The sequence below is a fragment of the Pongo pygmaeus genome, chromosome 1 (genome assembly GCF_028885625.2).
Source record: "Pongo pygmaeus isolate AG05252 chromosome 1, NHGRI_mPonPyg2-v2.0_pri, whole genome shotgun sequence".
Taxonomy (NCBI): Eukaryota; Metazoa; Chordata; class Mammalia; order Primates; family Hominidae; genus Pongo; species Pongo pygmaeus.
This window is the reverse complement of record NC_072373.2, coordinates 140,446,184-140,455,622: the sequence shown is the minus strand read 5'-3', so window position 1 is coordinate 140,455,622 and position 9,439 is coordinate 140,446,184. Positions and strand designations below refer to the sequence as shown.

Here is a 9,439-nt window from a genome sequence, read left to right as displayed (position 1 = left end):
ATTTGAGCCTTGGAACTCAGGTTGCTGGGAAATCACATCCTAAGCCACATTCCCTTAAAAGAGCTAAAACTTTAAAGTGGTTCGCTATGTTTTGATATGTCTTAACATCAAGAGTGAGTTAGTTGGCAAAACTCAAGCTGTCAACCCATGGGTTAGAAAGAGTCTTTAGGTACCCATGAGAATATTTTACATAAAGTTTACCTAAAGTATTTTCCATTTCCTGCTTCTGGAAACATTGTGGGACCTGAATGGAGAAGCCAGAAGTGCAAAGTCCTAATAATAATTTTAAAAAACAGTGAGCATTTGAACCAGTCGTACAAAAATGAATGTTCTTTGTTGGCATATCTACAATAAAGCAAAACACTTAGCTGAAACATCAGGGAAGGGAAATGATAAATTTCATGGGGTAAAAGATGGTTAAATACTTAAGTATCTTGATTATATTAGTTTGAACAATGAAAAGGAAGTAAGTAGTCACTGTCCTTATGTTTTGATTTGGTATACATTTCCCAGTATTCAAATGCTCAGCACAGAAGGTTCTTGCTGTTTTGCTGCACCAAGTTCTTGGAAATCACATACAGATCCCCCTAAAGGAGACTGGAACAGTGCAATATTTGGGGACTGCATTCTCCACCCAAGGATTTAGCATCAAATGAAAAACAGGTGTAACCAAGAGCGTAACACAAAAGAGCTTCAGTGGCTCGGGTAAAATTTTATTTTTTTAGCTATTTATTATAGAAGGGTAAGTTTCACCCTAGTGACTCCTTCATGGACAGAAGCAGAATCCTTTATAACTTTTAAAAAGATCATTCCTCAGACTGGATTTCTCTCAGTGTAGATTTTAGGCTACAGTGTTCAAGTCACAAATATGATTGCCCTGAATGCAATCCTCAAAGAGGTGAATTTCCAAATAGGTCCTTTTGCCAATGGATATCAAGTCTGAATTTCCCGTAAAGGAGATTGTTAGAGACTAAAATAATTTCCCTCTTTAAATGAAATGACCTTGGACATTGGAATCTGAAAGCCATGAGTTGGAATTTTTGCTATGCTCTTCACAGGCTTTCCAATCTTGGGGAAATTACTTAATCTCTCTTTGTATGTTTCCTCTTCTGTACAGCAAAGATAATACCTACCTCGTGGATTTAATATGGAGGTTCAACAGATAACATGTTTAATGTCTGGCAGTTAGTAAGCATGATAACATTATATGTCAGTTATATACCTTTTATTTCCTATTTAACCAACACAATTTTTTTAAGTTTGTTTCTTCTGTTTTTATAAATAATTCTATTTTAGTGTGGTACCTCAAATTAGGACAGAAGTCTCCAAACACCGATAAATTCTTATTCTCAAAAATAAACTTCATTATTCACAATAACTAAGATGTAAAAATAACCAAAATATCCATTGACAGATGAATAGAAAAAGAAAATGTAGTATATACCCACAGTGGAATACTACTCAGCCTTTAAAAAACAGGAAATTCTGCAATATGTGACAACATGGATGAATGAGGACGTTCTGATAAGTGAAATAAGCCAGTCACAGAAAGATATATGATTCCGTATGTGAAGTATCTAAAATAGTCAAATTAATAAAATCAAAGAGAACACTGGTGGTTGCCAGGGGCTGGGGGGAGGGGGAAATGGGGAGCTATTAATACTAATCAATGGGCATAAAGTTTCTGTTTGCAACATGAGTAAGCTTTAAAGATCTGCAGTACAACATTGTACCTATAGTTACCCAAACTGTATGGTATGCTTAAAATTTTAAGCGGGTAGATCTTATGTTGTGCTCTTACCAAAATAACGTGTTTAAAAATCATAAAGTCATTATCATAGTTATCAAATTTGATTGTCATCTCTATTGCTAATATTAGTAGCTGTCATCTATTGAGTGCTAATTCCTGCCCAGTACCTTGATTAGTGTTTGCCACTCTTACATGCTTCCCCAGCAATCCTGTGAAGCAAGATACTATTCTTTTCCCCATTCTCAAGATGAGGAAACAGAAGGATTAAGTAAGTTTCTTGTGGTCACCCAGCTTACAAGTGACAGAACCAGGATACAGACTCAGGCACCCTGACTTCAGTGCCATGCTCCCAACCACTATGATTCTAAAGTATTATTTTTATATTCTAGTACTATATTAATATGATTGTCGGCCCTTCCTTGAGAGGAGTCATTTATTGCCTTAATAACCAATGACAGATCTCCTCCAAAAAAGTAGAGATTGGACATGGAAAATGTAGCCTAGGAGGATGTTTCTATTTCTTATGTTTGTTTCTTTTTTCTTTTGCCTTTTCCTGTAATAAAACCAGATCTTTGAGTAGAGATTCTATGTCATTTGCAGAAAAGTGAGTGGGTGGAAATAATCCATAATGTTTAACTTTTTTAATTATTTAAGATTATATATCACTGAAGAAAATCTCATTTGATCCCTGCAAACCCTTTCCCATTCCCCTTATTTAATTCTGTGAGTCAAAGAAAAGAAAGGTCCAGAATAGTTATTAGATCAGCTTAGTTCTTATTATTAATACCATGCTTTCACTCCCTTGGATATTTTCTGTATTTAATCCATTTACATGTTTTTTGCATGTTGCCATGGTAAAGCTCATTCCATGATGTGAGGGACCCTAGTGCTGAAGAAGGTTTTCTTAGCGTTAAACCTCACATTTTCATTTCCGCATTTTATCTTGGTGTTACCAGGGCAACCCAAATAATTTCATTTTCTGTTTGAAGTTGATGCCCTTAGCCTGTTATCCCCTCATGCTGACTCATTCATGTTCTTGCCATTTTTTTTCTAGTGTAATTCTGGTAACTACTTTCTTTACAACATATGTTTTCTGCTTTTCTTCCTATAATCATAGCAGCTAATGCACTGTTGGAGTAGTGGTTAAATATTTGGAGGGATTACAAATCCCACTGAAGACTAGAAAAGAGCTGTGGACTTTCTCTTCAGAAAAATGTAAGTTTAAAAAATAATGAATGAAAATATTGAATATATAGAAGTTTATTCAAGTATCTCTTTACAAATCTATTTGGTTCTTAGATTTTGAATAGCAAGTTGCAAGAGTTTATACAGCAAGGAATTTATCAAAAAAATCTATCTGAATCTATTCCATCTTTAAATTTAGATTGTGAAAGTAAAGGTACCTGTTTATTTCTGTTTTCGTATCTTCATCCCAGGGCAGTCCCATGCTTGGTTTTATACCCTGTTTGTCTCTGGCATGTCTCTTGGCAAACCACCTGCAGGAGTTAAAAAGCTAGTTGGTATGCATCTTTTCCAGTGCTGGCCTGGCTTATGCAAGCCCCTTGGGTTTGAATCAGTATAAAGAGCTGAGGAGCAAAGAAAGGGGATAATACATTTTTTGGTTTCCTTGTTTATAGATCTGTTACTCACATATGCTCTTTTTTTTCTTTCTTTTTATTTTTTGAGGTGGGGTCTGGCTCTGTCACCCAGGCTGGAGTGCAGTGGCTATTCATGGGTACCATCATAGCTCACCTCATCCTTAAACTCCTGGTCTCAAATGATTCTCCCACCTCAGCCACCCCAGTAGTCACATGTTCTACTACAGCTTTTTTATTTATCTTCTATCCCCAGTGCTTGGCACTTAGTAGTTAGGTAAAATGTGTTGAAAAAGGTTAGGGAGGGAAGAAGGTTAGAAAGGAGGAAGGGAGAAAAGGAAAGAGGAAGGGCATACTCAAGGAAGGGAAGAAAAAGAGAAAAGTAAAAAACAGATCAAAGGAGACTATCCTCTGAGCAAAAACAATCTCTGTGTATAGCTCAGAAGTTAGTTTGTAAGGAGGAATTCTAGGTAGATTTCGAGTGAGGGTCCCTTGTGGCAGACTGGCATACATTTGGATAAATGCAGGAGAGTAAAGACATGGTTGACCCACATGTTGCTGCGTGTGTTCAGTCTCAGGAGATTGTTGAGCAGCCCATGACTGGTGATGACCAGCCCGCTGAGATTCTAATGGCCTTCAGTGCCTGTCATGAGAATTTTGTGAACTTGGTACAGACATAGGCTGTTGAGCCAGATTTTAACATGGAATTGATGTTTACACTGAATTAATGTTGACACATTGTGTGGAGGATGACGAAGTATAGGTCAGAGTCAGTTTGCGTGTTCTGGAAGGCAGTTTTCTCCATTTAACAGCCAGATGCAAGGTGAAGCTGTGAAGCTTTACATGAATCTACAGAAAGCATGGGTAGATTTTCACATATACCGTACAAAACAACTTTTGGTGAATGAGTCTTGTTACTTTTTGCCAGTTCCATCTAAGAGCATGTCACGTGTTGCCCTTCTTGTCTCAGATCATCTGGACTGGCTTAGGCTACCCCTATCCTTATGTCTCTACAGATAGAAAATGACAGGGTCCAACCTTATTCAAAATAAACAAACAAAACATTTATGAGTAATGGATAACAAAATGAAACATTTTAAGAGGGGAAAAACAAACAGCAAAAAAAGCCATTACATTGCAGACCCTTCACTCTGTCTGGAATGTTCTCCTGGCCCTGGCCTCCAATTTTACCTAGCTAACTGTTACTACTTATACTATACTTCATAATTCCGTGCAAGCATCACTTCCTAAACCCCCAGTAGTTCAGGTCCTAATGTATACTGTCAGAGTGTCCTACACTTCTACTTCATCATGCTTGTCACAATTGTGATTAAATGGTTGTGAGTCATTGTTTACTGTCTGTCTTTCCACCATAATGCATGCTTCATGAAGACGGGGATTATGTCTGTCTTACTCATCACTTTATTCACATTAATGAGCTCAATACCTTGCAGATAGAGCTGTTCTAATACTTATAGAAAGAATGAATAAAGTTCCAGGCATTGTGGTAAGTCCTAGGAATATAAAGCTTTCAAAGACACTGCATCTGTCCTTTGGAAACGTTGTACTCCAGTAGCTATCTCCATTGATAATCTATTCAGCCTCTAGAAACAGAAAGACCAAGGATACATTAAGATCCTAGAACTTTCTCCACCCCCATTCCCCTACATCCCATGTCTTTCTCACAATAATCCCAAGACTGGCCGTGCTTGTATCCAAGGATGTTGAATAGAAATGAACCAACTTATCTTTCCACCAATTTCCATTTCTCTGTTGACTGGATATTTATTTATTTATTTATTTATTTATTTTTGTAGAAACAATTTTAATTTATGTCTGTGTTACCTAATGTTTTAGGTTTCTAAAACATTAGGCTGTGTTAAGTTTTTAAGATGGGTCATTGGAAAAGAAGATCAAACATTGCAAGAGCAAGTAAAAACAAACATCCCCACAGTTGTTTCATAAACCCTGTTCTTTCCCTTGGCCCTAAGCCTACTTTCCACTGCCCAAAACATCATCTACTTCATTTCTAAGTCCTTCTTCAGAACTTCCAAAGATCTCTCTTCTTTGAGGTGTTGGACTTTTAAAAGTAAGTTTTTTCTTCTTTCTTCCATACTTTTTTCTACTTGTCCTAAAGTTTTAATTGAATTCCTATGACCTTTCCATGCTATTTTTTTTATTTTTCAGCATTTGTGATTAATATATTTAAACCTCCCAATTTAACAACTTTTGAGCCAGTTTTGCTCTTTTCAAGCACCCGCAATCTGCCTTTTTAATCCTCCTGATGAAGTTGCTGAGCAAAATCAGTTCTGAAATCAGCTTTCGATGTCACCTTGCAAGTTGATATATTACTAGACTTCCATACCTTGTCTTCTAGGTTTTCAACCGTTTAAAAAAATATATTTGCAAGGTTCTAGATATCTTTGAGATGATTTTCTCAGGAAGACCTCATCTGGCTTCAAGCCAGCTTTCTTACTGATAATAGCAACTCCAAGTGATTTCAAAATACTGTACCGTTTGTCAATGAAGATGGCATGCGTTTCGTCTTGTTCCAAGTTAGCTGATGAGCTTTATATTTCTTCGTCTACTTTTTTTTCTGACATAGGATGCAAATTAATAAATCCAAGATATTACACTTAGACCATTCTTGTAACTTTCTTTTTAATTACTCATCTGTTTACCCAATAAATATATATTGAGCACCTACTATATGCCAAATACTGTGAAGTGTTGGGAAAACAGTGGTGGACAAAACAAATTATTGCTGCCTTCATGGACCTTATAGCCTAGGGAAGACCAATGTAAATCCAAGAGCACAAATGAATGGAAAGCACTCTCTGACAGGGGTCATCAGGGGGTATCCACAATGAGAGCCTGAAACTCTGGATGTGACGGAGTCAGAGAGATTGGGGATCTCTGAGCAAGTGGTGCTAGAACCTGGGTCTGCAGTATGCATAGGAGTTAACAAAGCAAGGTGGGTGGGTATTGAAAGAACATTCCAGTTGTAGGATTAGTACCAAAAGGCCCCTGGCACTATTATTTATGTCTTTTTTGTAATGACTTTTCAGGATCTACATAGACTGTTGGCCTTTGCTATCATACAATGTGTGTTACCTAGTTTCACTATTTCTTTTTGAGGGAGGATAGGTTTTTTATCTTTTTAAATTAAAGAACATATCTATCTTCAGAAACAATGTATTTTAATTAAATGATTCATATTTTCTGAGAATATTTTTCATATAGATGTTTGGCACAATGTAGATTTGAGAGACCAGTAACATTTGGCTATATCCACCTAGAGCCTTCCTATAAAGAAACTTTTCATGCCGTTTCTCAGCTTCTAGAATGTGTGACTCTAGGAGCATCAAATGTGTTTGCATTAGATATTTAGCTCTGCTGTGAATAAAGAAAACTTAGAAGAGGGAACTCATAAAATGTCTAACTTGGAAAAGATGGCCATTAAATCAATATGTTAAATATAGAGCCGAATCCAACAATTATTTCTCCTTTAGATACAAAGCCTTGCATTAAATATTTATTAGCTGGACAGACAAAACCTAACATTCTGATTTTTAGGTACATTCTTCTCAGTTTTAATGCTCCTGAAGAGCCATTTTTCCTGGAGGCTGGAGGACCTGAAATTTTTCCTTCCATCGCGAACTTTACTGAGCTCATCCAACAGGAAAGACCAATCAACAGCTGGCATGAGATGGAGGGCAGCCTTCTTGAAAAGCTCCAGAGATAATTAGTCAACCATTAGTGTTTTTCTGCAATTATCAAACCTTTCATGGTCCCTGATTCTAGATGGTACATTTTAAAGGTAGATTCCTGTAAAGATTAGCTTAATTGAAAAGGAAGATAAAAATGATCATACTCTAAACCCGTTAGTCTTTCAGTCTCTCACTTTAAACATCAGTCTCTTGGTTTCTGTGCAGTGTTACTTTGTTTCCTAGATTTTATATTTAACCTAGCTGGAAATTTTAAATTTTACCCCTATTTAACAAAAACAAAAAACAAGTGGAAAAGTGTTTGACAAAAAGTTGCTTTAGCTTCCCTATCACACTTTTTGGTTGACAGTTTGTATAAGTACCAGTCTACCATCTATTTTTATGGAAAGGTATTTGAAAAACAAGCTACATTTCTTGTCAGAACAGAAAAGACAACTTTCTCCCTATGACATCATTAAGAGTTCAACTCAAAAAAAAAAAAAAAAACAAACAAAAAAACAAACAAACCTTTTTTTGAGTATTCTAGGCCCCAGAGCAAGGAATATAAAATAAAAGGTGACCCCTTGCCTTTTCAGAAAACTGTAAATTCCAGAAGTTACAAAATAAACAAGAAACTTTAGTTTTAATGCTCTTGAGGGCAGGAGTCTTCTTGCCTTCCGCACCCTCCTCTCCTTGCTGCCCTTCATCAGAAAGAAAGCAGCATTCCCCGCACATGGCTTCGCCAGCACCTGTCATGCCTGGGTTTTCTGGGCTGCACTGTGTGTTTGTGGTGTGCCTGTTGCTTAGAACCCTGTACCCTCTTTGTTCAAGGGGTAAAACTGGATTGGAGGTAAACCTCAGTCTCTTTCTATACATTGAAGGAAGAGATCAATGATCTTCAAACCAATCATTACAGATTTCCCCAGTTGAATTTGACTTAGCTTTTGGATGTTGAGACTGATAAGGTGATTGAAAACCTGGCCTTAACCACAGCCAATGATATTGAGAGTTCAAGGAGAAACACACAGCCTTTTCAAGGGTTTAGAATCCGATTGGGATTGGGAAGGGGTGTGTATCCACGCTACCTCATGGAAGAGCGTTTCTAGTTTAAAGGAGACAGAGAAGAAAAAAAAGAAACTGGAATGAAGAGGTGACTAAGAAGGCCAGTAAGATGCAGAGAGCTGAGCCATTTCTGAGAGAGACTATAGGTATACTCAGAATAATAGAGAGATGGAAAGAAATGACTGACATTTGAGGATAATTGTTTATGAACAGTTTTTGAAGGACTATTAGATCTCAGTTTAGCCTCATTTCAGAAAGGATTTCTGAATTTAAATGTACTTGAATTGTGCGGAATAGGCATTAAATAATTATTAGCATCATATACATATTGCTGAAACTATTTGACAAAAATCCCAAAAAAATTAAAGCTTTCTTTTAAGATCTCAGTGAGATTTAGAAATGCAATATTCCAAACCGTTATTTTGTTAATAATACTTTAATGTTTAGATTTGTTTTCTATCACCTGTTTCTTAATAGGTTCATGTTCTGACAAGGGAGTCACAACATTTGGCCATTTTCTTGGGTACAAGCTAAGACCTCAGAAGACATTACTGATCAACACATCCTGTTTAGCACTAGTGACAGAACATTGTGCATTAAAAATTCAAGGATATTTAACTTTGAAATTATAAATTATTCGTGACTTCTTTCCTCATCTCAAACATTCTCTTCGGTGGATGTTCTTTGAATAATCATTATTTACAACATGGAGCTATTTGGTAATAGTCTCTCTCTTATTTATTGCAATGTCAGGGTCTATCTAAGGGGATAATAACGTAATGAAAGAGTTGGTCCTTACTACAAAATGCTCGATTGGGTGTGTCTTTATCTGTGTGGGTGATAAGCATGGGTAAGTCGATTTCAGTATAACCAATTTGTATTGAGGGCTGCTTCTAAGACACTGTGCTGCTTTCTTGAAGATACAGAGATGAGATATAAATTCTATCCTTGGTGAAATAAAAATACTGTAACAACCTCTTTAAATGCACCATTGGCACAGGAAACAATAATCAACCCCATTTACAAAGAAGTTCCAATTCATGTTTTTATAGGAATTTCTTCAATGAATATTCTCCCATGAGTGTATATGTGGGTGAGGGATTCTCTCAGCACCTAGCACAGAGCCTGACATATAATGCCCTCTCATAATTTATAGCAAGTACGTGAGTGAATGAAAGTGAATTATGCTTGTGAGAGGGAAAAAGCAGCTACTGATCATAGATTTTTAGTGGATTCAAAGGCCTATGACTACAATAATATAGGTAACTGTGGAAACTATCATGTAAAGCAAAAGCCTTGAAATGTACAGCCTGAAGCACACACAA

The 9,439-nt window shown here is 36.6% G+C and overlaps 1 protein-coding gene across 5 annotated transcripts in view; it reads left to right on the top strand.

Annotated features, from left to right (window-relative positions):
• LRRC8C (leucine rich repeat containing 8 VRAC subunit C) overlaps nucleotides 1-9,439 on the top strand; it is a 104,402-nt gene that overhangs the window by 53,568 nt on the left and 41,395 nt on the right. Inside the window, exons 6-8 of one of the 5 annotated variants that reach the window (XM_063652901.1) lie at nucleotides 514-705; nucleotides 2,868-2,965; nucleotides 8,592-8,833. The exons of 2 other annotated variants lie outside the window; for them this stretch is intronic. The gene's annotated coding sequence lies outside the window, so the exon portion shown is untranslated. The remainder of the gene's footprint in view (nucleotides 1-513; nucleotides 706-2,867; nucleotides 2,966-8,591; nucleotides 8,834-9,439) is intronic. 2 more of the 5 variants (XM_063652899.1, XM_054477070.2) reach the window with 2 other exon arrangements.